General features: G+C 49.0%; 2 non-coding genes and 1 pseudogene across 2 annotated transcripts; 1 reads left to right on the forward strand and 2 right to left on the reverse strand.

Annotated features, from left to right (window-relative positions):
* The first annotated feature begins 3,808 nt into the window (after positions 1-3,808).
* LOC137420192 (U2 spliceosomal RNA) lies at positions 3,809-4,002 on the forward strand. The gene has a single exon (XR_010983161.2). It is a non-coding gene; the product is annotated as a U2 spliceosomal RNA (small nuclear RNA).
* Positions 4,003-5,599: 1,597 nt separating this feature from the next.
* On the reverse strand, positions 5,600-5,778 carry LOC137419665 (U2 spliceosomal RNA; annotated as a pseudogene).
* A 1,239-nt stretch (positions 5,779-7,017) lies between these two features.
* Positions 7,018-7,211, reverse strand: LOC137420191 (U2 spliceosomal RNA). Its single transcript, XR_010983160.2, has one exon. It is a non-coding gene; the product is annotated as a U2 spliceosomal RNA (small nuclear RNA).
* Between the last annotated feature and the right edge of the window lie 8,425 nt (positions 7,212-15,636).

The following is a 15,636-nucleotide window of genomic DNA, read 5'->3' on the forward strand; positions in this document are numbered from 1 at the left end:
GGACGTCGAGCGGGACCTTCATAGCCTTTCACGGCACTCGGGTTCTGCTTATGATGGTTGTTCGTATACCTGGCTACCATGTGTAGTTCTTCGTTCGTTCTTCTTCGTTCTTCTTCGTCCTTTGTTTTACTTGATTTGGTGTTCCCGCTCTCAAACGGCGTTTTCGTTAAACACCTGCGACCATTGTAAACATGCTGTGCATGGAATGTATGTGGACCGAATGCTATCATTCCTTTTTCACACCCCGCGTTTCACCCAATTAATTTAATTTGATAAGCTGTTGGATTGAGTTAATGTGGTGTTGGTGTAGAGCAGGCTTGACGGACCGAAAGGCCCCTCTTCATCCTTCATGCTCAATGCACCTCAAATGAGATGCTACTTCAGGGCGTTATATGTATTCGCTCCTTAGTCGTGCAGTCTATCGCTGCCAAGCATGCTCGCCATCTCGACTCGGCGTGCTCGCCCCTCGACTCGGCGGGCTCACCCGCACTGGATCAACAGGCCGAGCTCAACTTTCGGTTTCCCTCGTACGCGGTGCGCCCTAGATGTTACTTTCACCGTCGGCCAGGTTCGTATGCCGTATGCCGATCTCGAGCTCGCTCGAATGCTGCTGCACGCGAGACGTTTGATTTCGGTGTGCTACTGTACTCCGTCTGGGGATACCGCTCAGCTAGAACTCGCCGTCAAACCCGCCCGACCTAATTGATGACGTCATCGACTATATCACGCGTTCGCTTCACGGCGTCATTAACGTAATGGCGTGCTTCCCGCGATCTCATCGGGGATTCGTTTACCTTTCAATGTACCTTGATAACTACGTACCAATTGACCTTTACGTAACGACGTGAACAACGTAACGCGGCGCTCCCTCAGGGTCGCGCGCCAGCACCGTTTAGGGAGTACACGGTGACCTCGTGAAATGGTGACATTGAGCGTCGCGCCCGACTCCCTTGTCACCTGCGCATGTAACGGGGACACCGTACTGCCTGCTAGCCCTTGACTCTGGGCTCGTTGTTATCGGACAGAGCTCTTGCCTCGTACATTTCGAGACTGCGAGACGCCTCGTCTGATTCCATTTCCCTCTGCCCCAGTCTGACTGTGACTCAGCCTGACCCAGACTGTGAAGGTCGTCTGTCTTCGGTATGCAGCGCGCTGCAGCCACCTCCTTAACAGATGTTTCGTCTACCTCAATATTCTTGCGGTTTGTGGATAGTATGTCCAAGGGATATGACCATGTTGCTAATCTGCCGCGCTTCCTTGAGGTCGCGCTGGTCTCACTTCACTATGTTGCTAATCTGCCGCGCTTCCTTGAGGTCGCGCTGGTCTCACTTAACTATGCACGAGGATACGTGCACATACTCCCTACGCACGATGGATAGTTTTCTGGGGTACACCGTGACCCATGGCCCCTGCGACCTTTTCTCGACATGGCCCCTCCCTGTGATCGGGCCACCTCGACTCTTGTGGGGGCCCGGGAGGTTCTTGTTGCTCGCCCGGGTGCCGTCCGGTATGGCGACTCCCTCCTCGCCCCTTGTGGTTTAGTTATGCGATGAGCCAATTGATTATGAAAATATTTTGTGATAATCTTTTATTGATTTTAATTATACAATTAATCAATCAATTAGTGTACACCTCTCCCTCCCAATGCAGCCTCAATGAGCTGCACTGCGGTATTGCCGGGCGCCGGAGGCGGCCCAGAGGCGGCCCAGAGGATGGCGACCATGGATGCCTTGGTGTCTTTGAGCGTGACTTTGAGTCCATGGATGGTCGATCCGAGCCATTCCATGTGTTGAATGGATGGATTGGTCGGACATCCGTGGATGGATGCCCATCCGGGGCGATGGCTGTCTTTGGGTCTCTGGGCCAATCCATCCAGGCCATCTCTGTGCCATTGCGTCCGTGGATGGTCGATCCATCCGCGGTCCGGCTGGATCCGTGCCATGCAACGATGGCGTTAACTGGATGGATCGGTCGGACATCCGGGATGGCCAATCCATCCGGGACATCTAGCATGACAATCATGACAATCATGACAATCAATCATAACGATCCGGGACGACGCTGGGACAAACATGGTTTGTCCAGCCGGGACTCTCTCGGTCTGCCGATCTTCTCCGATCCTCCGCGCGCGCGGTGCAGCTGGACAAGCTTGCCATATGCATCCCGGCGGTCCTGCGCTCTTCGCTGGAGAGGCGCGTTTCGGCCGTTTGTGCGTCGTCGTAATCGGCCATGCCGGTCGTCCAGGCAGCCTTCAGAGGCCGCTCGTGACTCGTGCGATCGCTGCCAACGGTAGATTCGCGTGCCGCAACATGCGCTTGTACTGCGTATGTACCCTTGGGAGCCAGGGCGGGTACAGACCTACTGTAATGGTTTACTTACTTACTGTTATGGTTTACTGAATTACACATCTGCCACACCGACACATCTGCCTGTAATGCGTTGCATTGCGTCGTATGGACAGTCGCTCTTCGTCATGGCACACCTTATGTAATGAGTTGCGAATCGCAAAGGTACACCTTATCCATCTAGCTACTGTGCCGTTCCTCACTGTTCAACGAGGTACACTTATTTACTCAGACTACCCCACAGGAAGACTACTGCTACCCACGGGCTCAACGTCTTCTCCCTGGGATGACCACTGCTTGCTCGGTCCGATATCTTCTTGACTGGGACTTCCTCCTCGATATATCTATAGCTGGGGATTGATTGCTAACCAGGCTAACAGGCTGAAATGCAGTAACCCTGCCATCGGGATTGATGGCCCCTTGGACGTTCGACCGGCAGTGACATCTTTCCAATGTATTTCGTTCTTTGCATTCCTATGTATTCCTCTGTATGTGTCTGCTGTTCTTCACCGCCGAGTTAGGATCTACGCACGGGGAGAATGTGATGAAATCGTCATCCAAGTTACGACACTGATGTTATTCGCCTCATGGCCGCTACGCGACCCTTTCTCGGTTCCTATATATATATCAGCGCGGACAGGCGATGTAGATCCATCACCGCGATGTAACTCTAGCGATGTAACTCTAGAGCTTCTCTGGGCTTCCATAGAAAGGTAACGATTCTGCTATATGTATCAAAGCTTTTATAGTCATACCACCTGTCCGCACCTGTATTCACCTGTATGTAATATTAATACAATGTTTATTGGTTTCTCTCTAGATGCTGCTGAGAACGAATTACGATTAAACCTACCTTTTGGGTTGTTGTTGTATCTTGATTTTCACAACATGGGGTATTTTGGATCTTCTGGGTTTTTTACCATAGTAAATACACAGTGGTGTTAAAAGATTGGCGTTTAAAACCCTCCTCAAATCCCTACTAAAACCTTACTCAAAGCCTTTAAACCCTACCATTATGAAGGGGAACAGACATCAGACATCTGTACAAACATACAAACGAACAAACATACAAACGTACAAATGTACAAAGACACTCATATGGTAGACGTAATCACGTGAAGGGTCTAAAGTACAAATTCCATTGGAATCTCGTTCCGGAATGCCGAGTTTTTCCACACAGCGCGAGGTTCTGACGATGGAAGGAAATCACGTGATCTTGCTGCTCTTCTCCGCCATTCCTGTTGATCTTCACAAAATAAATCCTATATTTCTCCCAAGATACACAAAATAAATACAGCACATCAGGATTGTTTAATAGCAGAATATCGAGGGAGATTCGCTGCTGCAATGGAGGTGGCGGACGGGCGGCCATTTCGAGGAAATTTTCGATTTTTGCGAATCGGGCCCACTGATGTACAAATGGGATGCCAGTTTAAATGGGGATTTTTCTTAATTTTTAAGTTATCGCTTCTCGGCCTCTCAAGGCTAAGATCAAGTGTAGTATCTGTTCTTATCAGTTTAATAGCTGATATGGCCCGCAATGCGGGTCTAGTCTATTAAATGGATTTTTGGTAGTGGGGGTTGTATTAGGGGCTTGCTCCATCCACCCCATGCATCGACCTGGTATTGCAGTACCTCCTGGAACGGTGCACCCCCTTTGGGGGAATCTTGAAACAAAGAAAAGATTCTTAAAACAAAAACGTTTTTAGAAATGTAGTTTTCGTTTTTAACTTGAGATGGGCCAATTAATGGGGGTGTCGACCCACCATGCTAGCATTCTGTAGACCAAGTGATGGGGGAGGGGCCATTTTATATTCTGTTGGACCAGGTAATGGGGGATGGGGGGTCTAATATTCTGTCGACCAAGTAATGGGGGGTGTGGGGGTCTAATATTCTGTAGACCAAGTAATGGGGGAGGGGAGTCTAATATTCTGTAGGCCAAGTAGTGGGGGGGTCTAATATTCTGTAGGCCAAGTAATTTGGGAGGGGGTCTAATATTCTGTAGGCCAAGTAATGGGGGTGGGGGAGGTCTAATATTCTGTAGACCATGAAATGGGGGAGGGGAGTCTAATATTCTGTAGGCCAAGTAATTGGGGGTGGGGGGTCTAATACTCTGTAGGCCAAGTAATTGGGGGTGGGGTGGTCTAATATTCTTTGACATCACCTGATAATTTCACCTCCATCAGACAACTTCTTAACGGTCACATTTATTTTCACGTTCTTGCGGGGCTGGCCGGGGAGGTTTGGCTCAAGTCTGCCACGAACCGGCTGGCGCGGCTTCGATTAAGATTAGTGCAGGAATTTGTATTTTGTTCCAGGGTGCCGGCAATAGCTTGCCGACTCTTCGTGAAGGACACCGTGGGATCTCCAACTAACGCCAGCAGTTGTGATGCCAGGATCGCAGTTAGACGGGTGAGGGGCGAGTGTGGGTACGGAGGCCATCCTTCCAGCCACATTTCACCGTGCAGAGATAGGGACATTAACCACATTTCACCATACATAGCCAGGTGCATTAACCCCATTTCACCATACATAGCCAGGTGCATTAACCCCATTTCACCATGCAGAGATAGGGACATTAACCCCATTTCACCATACGTAGCCAGGTGCATTAACCCCATTTCACCATACATAGCCAGGTGCATTAACCCCATTTCACCATACAGAGATAGGGACATTAACCCCATTTCACCATACAGAGATAGGGACATTAACACCCATTTCACCATACGTAGCCAGGTGCATTAACCCCATTTCACCATACATAGCCAGGTGCATTAACCCCATTTCACCATACAGAGATAGGGACATTAACACCCATTTCACCATACATAGCCAGGTGCATTAACCCCATTTCACCATACAGAGATAGGGACATTAACCCCATTTCACCATACAGAGATAGGGACATTAACACCCATTTCACCATACGTAGCCAGGTGCATTAACCCCATTTCACCATGCATAACCCGGTGCATTAACCCCATTTCACCATGCATAACCCGGTGCATTAACCCTATTTCACCATGCATAGCCAGGTACATTAACCCCATTTCACCTTGCATAGCCAGGTACATTAACCCCATTTCACCATGCATAGCCAGGTACATTAACCCCATTTCACCATGCATAAACAGGTGCATTAACCCCATTTCACTCTGCATAACCAGGTGCATTGAGCCGATTTCACCAGTTCTCTGGTTTGGAAGAATTTTTGCTTTAACAATCTTTTCTTTGTTTTCCAGGTTCCGCAAAGGGGGTGCACCGTTCCAGGAGGTACTGCAATACCTGGTCGATGCATGGGGTGGACGGAGCAAGCCCCTAATCCAACCCCCACTACCAAAAATCCATTTAATAGATTAGACCCGCATTGCGGGCCATATCAGCTATTAAACTGATAAGAACAGATTTATTAAAAAAATTTAAAATCAAAACACAACGTTTAAAAAATTTAAAATTTCCCCCACCAAAGGGGTAAACAAATAAAAAAGAGAAAGGGGACCCCGGAAATTTCCAGAAGATCATCCAGGGTCCAATAAGGGGCACAAAGCCAAAATATGTATGTTTAAATAATCAATAAAAATTTCCCCACAAATGGGGGAATCAAATGTAAAATAAAAGGAGAAAGGAACCCCGGAAACTTCCGAAACATCATCCAGGGTCCAATAAAAGGCCCCAAGCCAGGTTTAAAAATCGCAGGACCAATCTATTATAGACACTCGCTCCTCGACATTTTGGCCACACAGTAAACAAAAAAAAGGACTCATGTGATTAAAAACGACACAATTAAAAACAAACATCAACAAATACAAGACAAGACAAGACAATCAGGCTCCCTCGGCATACTGACGGTGGCCCGACATATGTTCAATGTATATACAGTATCTCGCGATCCCTTAATTGCGTCAATACAACACAATCTTCTCATCAGTCTGCGGTAAGGTCGTGAAAACCCCAAACGATTCAGGGCAGACTCATTGCCTACGAACCACGACCCCAACGCCCCAACCACAAACCCGCACACCTGGACGTCCTTGCCCTCCGCTGCCAATGCTCGGCGCAACTCTGAATATTTTTCTTGTTTGGCCGTTGCACAGGCAGTGAGGGCATCAGGGCCATTGTCAAAGGGGACAGCCACATCCACAATGGTGATCTTGTTTCCCTCCACCACAGTGATATCAGGTCTTTCACGTGGGGAGGGATCACCAGGGACGTGTTGGTCAACAAAGACTTCCCCATGACAAATGGCCTTGACCAGGCGGTTCTGGATCATATTGTGCCGGCGACGGATGGGCATCATGCTCGGGAGACAGTGGTCCACGATGTGTGCCAGAGTCTCTCGAGGATAATCACACCGCCGGCACTTGATTGGGCAGGAGGGGTTCCACCGGTGTATGGCAGCATTCGTAGGCAGACAGTTACAGAATATTATACAGAATATTAGACCCCACACCCCCCATTACTTGGTCGACAGAATATTAGACCCCCCATCCCCCATTACCTGGTCCAACAGAATATAAAATGGCCCCTCCCCCATCACTTGGTCTACAGAATGCTAGCATGGTGGGTCGACACCCCCATTAATTGGCCCATCTCAAGTTAAAAACGAAAACTACATTTCTAAAAACGTTTTTGTTTTAAGAATCTTTTCTTTGTTTCAAGGTTCCCCCAAAGGGGGTGCACCGTTCCAGGAGGTACTGCAATACCAGGTCGATGCATGGGGTGGATGGAGCAAGCCCCTAATCCAACCCCCACTACCAAAAATCCATTTAATAGACTAGACCCGCATTGCGGGCCATATCAGCTATTAAACTGATAAGAACAGATACTACACTTGATCTTAGCCTTGAGAGGCCGAGAAGCGATAACTTAAAAATTAAGAAAAATCCCCATTTAAACTGGCATCCCATTTGTACATCAGTGGGCCCGTTTTGCAAAAATCGAAAATTTCCTCGAAATGGCCGCCCGTCCGCCACCTCCATTGCAGCAGCGAATCTCCCTCGATATTCTGCTGTTAAACAATCCTGATGTGCTGTATTTATTTTGTGTATCTTTGGAGAAATATTGGATTTATTTTGTGAAGAACGGCAGGAATGGTGGAGCGAGAGCGTCGAGATCACGTGATTTCCTTCCAGCGTTTGAACCGTGCGGTGTGAAAAAACCGTCATTCCGAAAACAAATATTCCAATGGATTTGATTACGAGATGTGGATCCGCGCAACGGCCACTGATCTCTATACTAACTGGAGAGGTGTTTGTCAAGCGGTTCTAAAGCCACCGGAAGTACACTGGTGGCCATATTGTTTCCCTCAAAAGATTTGCTTTCTTCACTGATCTCTACAACAGATCAGCAAAACATTAACCCAGTGGATTGCTCCTGACAATTCCATCGATACTTCAGTTAATTTTATTAATTCGATTTCGGCAAAGATCCGAATGCGGGTATTTTAATTTTATAACTGATTCTTTACCATGGAGTGATTGGGCCAAAAACGATTTATAGAGAGCTTTGTAAGCGAACCTCTATGGCAATTGCATGTATATGTAAATCCATTCAAAATTTTATGTAAATCCATTTCAAAATTTCACTTTCATTTCAAATTTCACAAAACAAAAAAATTCAAAATTTTCCCCATTCCCTTGGGAACAGAATTTCATGTTGTCATTTGAAATGTCCCTTCCATGATCCGCCATCTTGTCACTTCCATGATCTACCATCTTGCTCACGTGATCTTGCTTTGGTCTGGCGCGACCGATAAATTATTTTCACCTGGTGATTAAAATCAATAAATTACAATACAGAACTGCACAGAACGGATTTTGAATTTGAACCCGCTCATCATTTACGCCAGCTACACCAACTTATTTTTTCCCACCAGCTACACCGACTTCAGTTTTCCGCCAGCTACACCGACTTCAGTTTCCCGCCAGCTACACCGATTTCAGTTTTCCGCCATCTACACCGATTTCAGTTTTCAGCCAGCGACACCGACTTCATTTAAGCCAGGTACACCGATTTCAGTACGTACCTGCCAGTTGGACCTACGTACCTGCTCCAGTCGACTAGAAGTCTAGACTATATAGCCTCCAGTAGTGAATCCATCATCAGTGAATCCTCCATCAGTGAATGCCTGGGACTGGGATTGATTTAGGGTTAAGCAAAAAAAAGAAAAAAAACACGTTTTTGGGGGATTAAAAAAAAATCTCTCCATAGTGCCGAAGCCTTTTTGATTAATGACACTTATAATTATATAGATTATAGAAGGACACATTCACATAAATAAATACAAAAAACATTTGAACAAAAAAAATCAAGCAATTCCAGAAGTGAATGGAGTTGGTAGTAAAGCTTCTTATTCGTCCTGAAAGTCATCAAACTCAACTCAGAAACGTGATGAACGGTACATTCAGCATTAGATATTCAACAAAAAGGTAAAATGATGATTTGACATTTGTGATGGATTCTGATTTGGATGTAATTGCTTTTCCATTATATTTGCCCTCATTTCAAATGTGTTAATGTTTCTTTTTCGCTTGAGCAACGCTGGGTACTCCAGCTACAAACACTTACATACTTTCCTTGGAGAACAAATACAAATACAACTTTGTATGGGGGTAACATAGGCTATGTGGCCGCGTCCTCATTCGGGGGTGTGAGGGACCGGGAGAGGAGCGGAATTCTCCATGTAAATCTGTACCATGCAGCGCCACCTGGTGATGGTGGCAGAAGGTATTATAATTTCCTTTTTTTACTTGGGCAACACTGAGGTTAAAGCAGTCTTTGCACAAATAAATTTTTCCTCCTTCCCATCCACCCCTCCCCCAAACGGAGGGGCCTGTCAAAGCCCAACCCCCCCAAAAGATATATATGTACAGCCACCCCCCTCCCTCTCACCTCACCTCTGCCTCCCCTCCCACTCCCTTCGCCCACCTTTCTCCCCACCCCCCGACAACGCTGGGTACTCCTGCTAGTATAATACAATGATTGAAACAATTAGACCTTCAAAATAACTCGTTCATTCCCCTCGTTTGCTGTGTAAATAAATGAAGGGGTGATACAAAAACAGAAACCCTGATGTTCTGATATTGATATTGTTGTGGATATGAGAATTGTGTTTTTTTTATTGTGGTAAAATATCACCCTCCTTCCTCCATTTGTTGTGTATATAGGTCAAAGGTCGTTCCCGTAGTTATTCCATATACAATCACGTAGCAAATCATAGATCTCCCTGTTTAGTAGTTATCTCCTTATTATGTGTATTACATTAAGGCTGTGTCTTCCATTAATTGACACTCCATTGCACCGAATTCAAATAAGGTAGAGTCCCTTCACATTCCCCTTTTGTCATCGATTGCAAACTGCATTGGGCGGTTTTCTGCATTCCGCTGCTGCTTTGGGGTTGTGGTTTTTTCGCTGCAAGACTCCATTGCGCACGAGGTCATCTCGGAGCAGAAGGTGGGAGGAGTCAGCCCAGCGCCAGGAACAAGGCGTGGCCTTGCAAACGCCTCCTCTAGGGGCGGGATCGGTGAGCCCTCGCGACCAATCAAGGCCGAGGCGAGCTCACCGATGGGCGTGTCGTGGAGGCCGGCGGCTGGATCGCCCGAGGTGCAATAAAAAGCACGCGCAGAAGCAATTGGAGAGAGATACGGCAGAGAGACAGCAAGCCATCAAAGAGAGAGAGAACCCATCACGCAACGCCCCCACGTCAGATGCGGCACACCACTGCAGCTTGAACCAACGGAGCTTTGAAACCACCGCAGTTTTTGACCATGGCAGCTTTGAGCGGTGACGGCAGTTGCAGCCTCGAAGCAACGTCGCCGTACGAGAGACGGTTGAGGAGAGCCGGCGGCTGCCCAACTCGAGCCGCGATCATCCCAACCACCCGGATCCTTCCCGCCATTCGTTCCTGCCATCATCCCCCGTGTAAGTCTGATTGTTTGTCCGTCTTCTGTGTTATCCTGGGGTTTAAGTAAGACTGTTAATAGGTAAGCTAGCGTTGCACTGTGTCCTTCTGGTCCGTCCCTCTTTCTGTCTTTATTTTCTTATTCTTCCTTCTCCCTTGGTTTCTTTAATTGTGTACATAATAGATACAAATAAATCATATTCGTATTTCCTACCTTTTGCCTTCTTCTTCTTCACATCCGTTCGTCTTTGAGGTTTCCACATTGAATACCTGTGGCACGATTTGGCCAACGTTCAGGAATCGGGTCTAGTAATTGTTAATAGTTCGTGCCGCGGTTGCTAAAAACCGCTCGGCAATTAACATCTGTCCACGGTACGAACGGGGCTGTGCACCTGCCTTTCCGGGGGTAGCTGGTCAGTGTCAGGGACCAAGTCGGTCAGTTATAGAAGAGGGGATTAATCCCCCCTCTAAGGGGAACATAGGCCGACGTTGGGTTCCGTAACAATTGGTGTCGGGAGCGAGATTCGGACCTGAAGCGCTTAGCGCGCTCAAATTACGAGCGGCCAAAATTTTGTTTTATTTTAACATCTTAAATTTAAAAATCGTGCCATGGATGGTCAAGGCGACGGGATGTCGGTGGGGGAATTAGAGGGTGTAGAGTCGACCCAGGACCCCAGGGAAATGTATATGAGGGAGAGAGAGGAGGACAGTAAAAAAGGTGCGGTCGTGGGGGTTACAGGCACACGAAATGGCAGCCTCCCGTACGTGACGGCGATAGCCGGACCCGCAGTGCCAATGGACTGGGGCCTTTTGATGATGCATTTCGGTGCCTCTCTGATGGGTGACAGTAAGGGATTTGATGCAATGATGGCTACCCAGGGGCTAGACGCGAAAAAAGCGAGGCACGAAGCAAGGTACAACCCGGTTGGATTTCAGGAGCAAATAAACGCCACGATGGAAAGAATACGGGAAGACATTGACAGCAGGGTGGGCGAAAGGGTCCCAAGGGTGCACGATGAGGTAACGCGGTTCGAGAAGCGCTGGTTGAGCGAAGCGGAGAAAAGCATGGGTAAAATGACGGGGATAGAGATCGCGACCCGGGGTATGGGGCAGCCGGCGACCGTTGAGGTAGAAGAGGGAATTTTTATGAAAGCCAACGGTCGTCGAGGTGAATAAAGAAAAAGTGCTGGGAATTGAAATTGGAGAGACCGGGGGCTTAGAAAAGCACTCGCGGGAGGGAGGAATGGATTGTGCACAAAGTCTAAGTTCACATCCTGATGCCGTACTTGCTAATCCTTATAAAGATTTGCAGGTGCGCATGGAGAAGAGGATCCCCCAGGTGAGTTGTGCTGTGTATTGTGCAGGGAGATGTTGTCGAAGGATGTTTGGTGACAAAAGAATTTTCGCGCGCTTGGGATCGAGAAAGCATCCGGGCGTTGGTGAAGGGTCCCCTATGAGTGGTATGAGTGGAAATGGCGCGCTTGTGGGAAAAAAGTGTGCATCGGGGAATGAGCGTGTTACGAAGCGCGAGTGTGAAACCGAGTGTGAGCGAGAATGCACGTCGGGATGTACGGAGTGTGACACAGAGAGTGAGTTGGTGGTGGCGCGAGTGCGAGAGAGCACATCGGAGCGCGAGTGTAAAACCGAGTGCGAGCGGGAATGCACGTCGGAGTGTACGTGCGAGGGTGAGAGTGAGTTGGTGGAGGAGCGGGTGCGAGGATGCACGCTTGGGATGAGTGTGCGAGGAAGCACACCTGAGTTGGTTGTGGCGCATGTTCGGGAGGGCACATCGGAGCGCGTTAGTGGGTGGATGCAAGAGTGCACGCCCATGGTGAGTGTTACGGAGGACGTAACGGCGGAGAGGTGTGGAACGAAGTGTGCGAACGACGAGTGTGCGCTTGAAGGTGTGCGGGAGGTGTGGTGTGTAACAGGGAGTGCGTTGGTGGAATGGAGGGAGTGTGTGGAATGTACGGGCGGCGTTGGAACGCCGGGCTTGGTGAGTGTGGAAAGGGTCGCGTATGCGTGTGAGCATGCGAGTAAGGCATCGACGTCGAACGGGGTAGCGTTTAGGGCGACGGATAGCCGACGCGGGCGCTCGGTGCGCGGCGCGCTTTGTTGGATGCGAAGCTTCGCGCGGACCGCGCTTTGTTGGATGCGAAGCTTCGCGCGGATCGATGCTGCTATGCCCCGCTACGGAGCGTCGCACACGATTCGGGTCGGGCCCCGCACTGAATGGTCGGAGCCGCGTCAGAGCAGCGATCGGCGCGATTCCGTGGGAAGGGAGCCGGGTCTGACCTTCGCCCCCTGGCGGGGACGGGGTTCCGACCGGGCGAGCCTCGGTCGTCGGGCCGGAGACCGCAAGGTTCCGAGCCGCGATGATGCGTGGAACCTCAGCCCGAGCATGCCTCCTCCCCAGAATCGTGAATGCCGGACGGATCCAACTGCAGGCGACCAAACCACCCGAATTCATTGCTCGGCTTTACGAAGCCGGGCTTTGAGGATGTAAAGACGCACCGAGGCTCAAGTTAATGGACATTGGACATGTTCGTAGGGATAGGGAATTTGTGATTGGAAATTTTTGATTGACTGGAATTTGAGAGCAAAATTTATAGTGAAAGATGCCCGATGTGGAGGGATGGCAAATCCACCATCCCCCACAGAAAGGGGGCAAAGGAGCAATAGTTTTATGGGGTTTGGCAGTGAAAACTAGCCCGGGAGGGTTAGGATAAAATGATAGGGATCTAGAGAAGATGACCATAGGTAACTGTAGGTTAAGTAGAGACACTGGACAGGTAGTGGGGACAAAGAGAGGGTAGTTGGATGATAATGACGAGGGGGCGCAATAATATAAGGGGCGACGGGGAAGCGCGAGTTTTAGCAGGGCACCAGGTAGGTCAGATGATGCCGTGTGTGTGTGTAAAAGTGTATTCAGAAGTGTATTGTGAAAAGTGTATGAGGAACAATTGTGATTGGGCGTTGTATTGTATTGAATGAATGGTCCTGGAGGAAGGAGGGTGCAGGTGGCACCAGGTGTGATTGCACAGGTGTGCAACTGAACAGGTGTATGGAGCAGTGTATGAGTGAGTAATAGTGATTGTGTGTTGTGTTGACCAAATGGTCCAGGGAGGAAGGAGGGTGCAGGAAGTACCAGTAGGAGTGATTGCACAGGTGTGCAACTACAGGTGTATGGAGAATGGTTGTGTGGAGTACATGGAGTATGGAATATATGGAGTATGGAATGGATGGTCGTGGAGTGAGTATGGTGGAAACTGTGGAGTGGAGTGGATGGTGCGAAGGTGTGGATGGGGGAAAGGAGGATGGACCCCATCACGAATACCCGGGGAGGGTAGTTTAAGCATTAGGTAATGGGTACAGGTAAATTGTGGTTGGATATTGGCATCTGTGGTGCGTGGTGGAAGAATGGTGTTTGGATGGGTGCATTAGTGACGTGGAAATGGCTGGGCGTGTGGCCTGTTAGTGTGTGTAGTTGGTTGGGCACTCCACCACTGTGAGGATGTCGGCCAGGTGAGGCCGCAGTTGGGTTCTGGGAGCCGTTAGAGTTGTGGATGGGGCCCGAGGATCCAGAGGACGGACCCGGGTAGCCCAGTGCCAGAGAGGGCACCGAGTGGGGAGAGCGCCAGAGGGCCTTCCCCAATTAGATAGGTTAGGATAAGGAGCAGGTAAGCTCGGAGGCAACTGCAGTGGTGGAGGTGTGCAGGTGGGTAGACCTGCTGGGAGAGCCACATGACCCAGTCCTGAAATTGTGCAAGGGCACAGGGAGTTGAATCGGGGGAGTGAGACCCCAAATTGATGAAGCACCACAGTTTGGTCAATGGGAATTTGGTTCTTAAAACCTCATAGAGTAAGTTGGCCAATGGTTTGGCAGGGAAAGACCCCGGGTAGTGTAAAGTGTATTAAAGTCATTTAGGAAGTAGTTAGGATTAAGAATCTCCTCGCACCATCTACATCCACTCACTTGAGGTGACGCTACTCCACACCAGGCCATGGATGTTTTTGATTATTTTATTGTGCAAATGTTTGGAATGTGAGACGCATCATGACGTAGGTGTGACATTGTGCTGATGTTCCATCTCTCCCTCCTTATGAGGACTGATGATGAATTGGTGATGGCAAATTTAGACAAAGGGATTGTGGGGACGAATTTGGTATTAGGGGAAGTATGGGGAAGACGTGACGTTAGCGATGAATTTGTAAACGTGTTAGATTTTTTTTGTACATATGGGGTAAGGGCAAGGGTAGAGTAGGTAACAGGGGGGGTGACGTACGGTAGGGACGAGCTTTCTCACTTCGCTCTCTGTACGCACCTCGTCTTGCATTGCCTTGTTGATGTGTACCCTTGTGACCTTACCCCTCACTCACCTGTCTTCTCCCCCCCCCCCCTCCCCCCTTGTCTCCCACCCAAGGACTGTGCGCCACTGGGCGCCGAGGGGAGCGTGCGGGAGTCCGCCATTGTGTGCCCGAAACTCACGCAACCAGCTGTCTGCATCGATGCACCACCTTATGGACCACATGTCTGTGGCTGAGCACCACTCATGGACTCTGCGGGTTGGGGCATGGCCCCTCTGCTGGAACCGGCCATGATGGCCCGAGATCTTGCTGGCGGACCTTGGTCACAGGCACCTATGCCACACAGGTGAACCACACATAGTCGGCCCTCTGGGCCATAAATAAAAAGAACAATGGACACGGTTGTGCACTTTTATTAGTCCAAATAGGCCCCCAGTAAGAAGAGCAAGTTGACAACATCTGGAAGAGCATTAGAGAGCAGAGGGAGCTGAAGAGCAAGACCACCAGCAGGGGTTGGGTTTACTGTTTATTATTAAACTGTGGTGACTGTGCACCGAGTGGGGCTTGATGGTGCTTTGGTGCGTTTTTGGTGCTTTATGGTGCGTCGATGCAGGGCAGGCTTTCTCCCCCCCCCAAAGAACAATCACAGGTCCTTGGTTGCGTTTTGTAAATACAAGTAACGTTAACTGTAAATAATGCTCCCCCATCGTTCATGTTGTAGTTTGAAAACAATTCCGCAATTCGGTTAGTTGTGGGCGTGATTCTGTTAGGCAGGGTGCAATGGAGCAGCGGGACATATTTATTTGTGTTTTAAAACTGTCACACTCAGGGTCAGGTTAAATGTAGAGGGAACTACACCTACGTGCCACACTAAAGGTAAAAGCAATAGGCCCGGGACGTGCCTAAGAGGAGGAGGGTGTAGTGTTGTGGATATGAGAATTGTGTTTTTTTTATTGTGGTAAAATATCACCCTCCTTCCTCCATTTGTTGTGTATAAAGGTCAAAGGTCGTTCCCGTAGTTATTCCATATACAATCACATAGCAAATCATAGATCTCCCTGTTCAGTAGTTATCTCCTTA

The sequence above is a fragment of the Myxine glutinosa genome, chromosome 1, assembly GCF_964187855.1.
Source record: "Myxine glutinosa chromosome 1, kmMyxGlut1.1, whole genome shotgun sequence".
In the NCBI taxonomy this organism is placed as follows: domain Eukaryota; kingdom Metazoa; phylum Chordata; class Myxini; order Myxiniformes; family Myxinidae; genus Myxine; species Myxine glutinosa.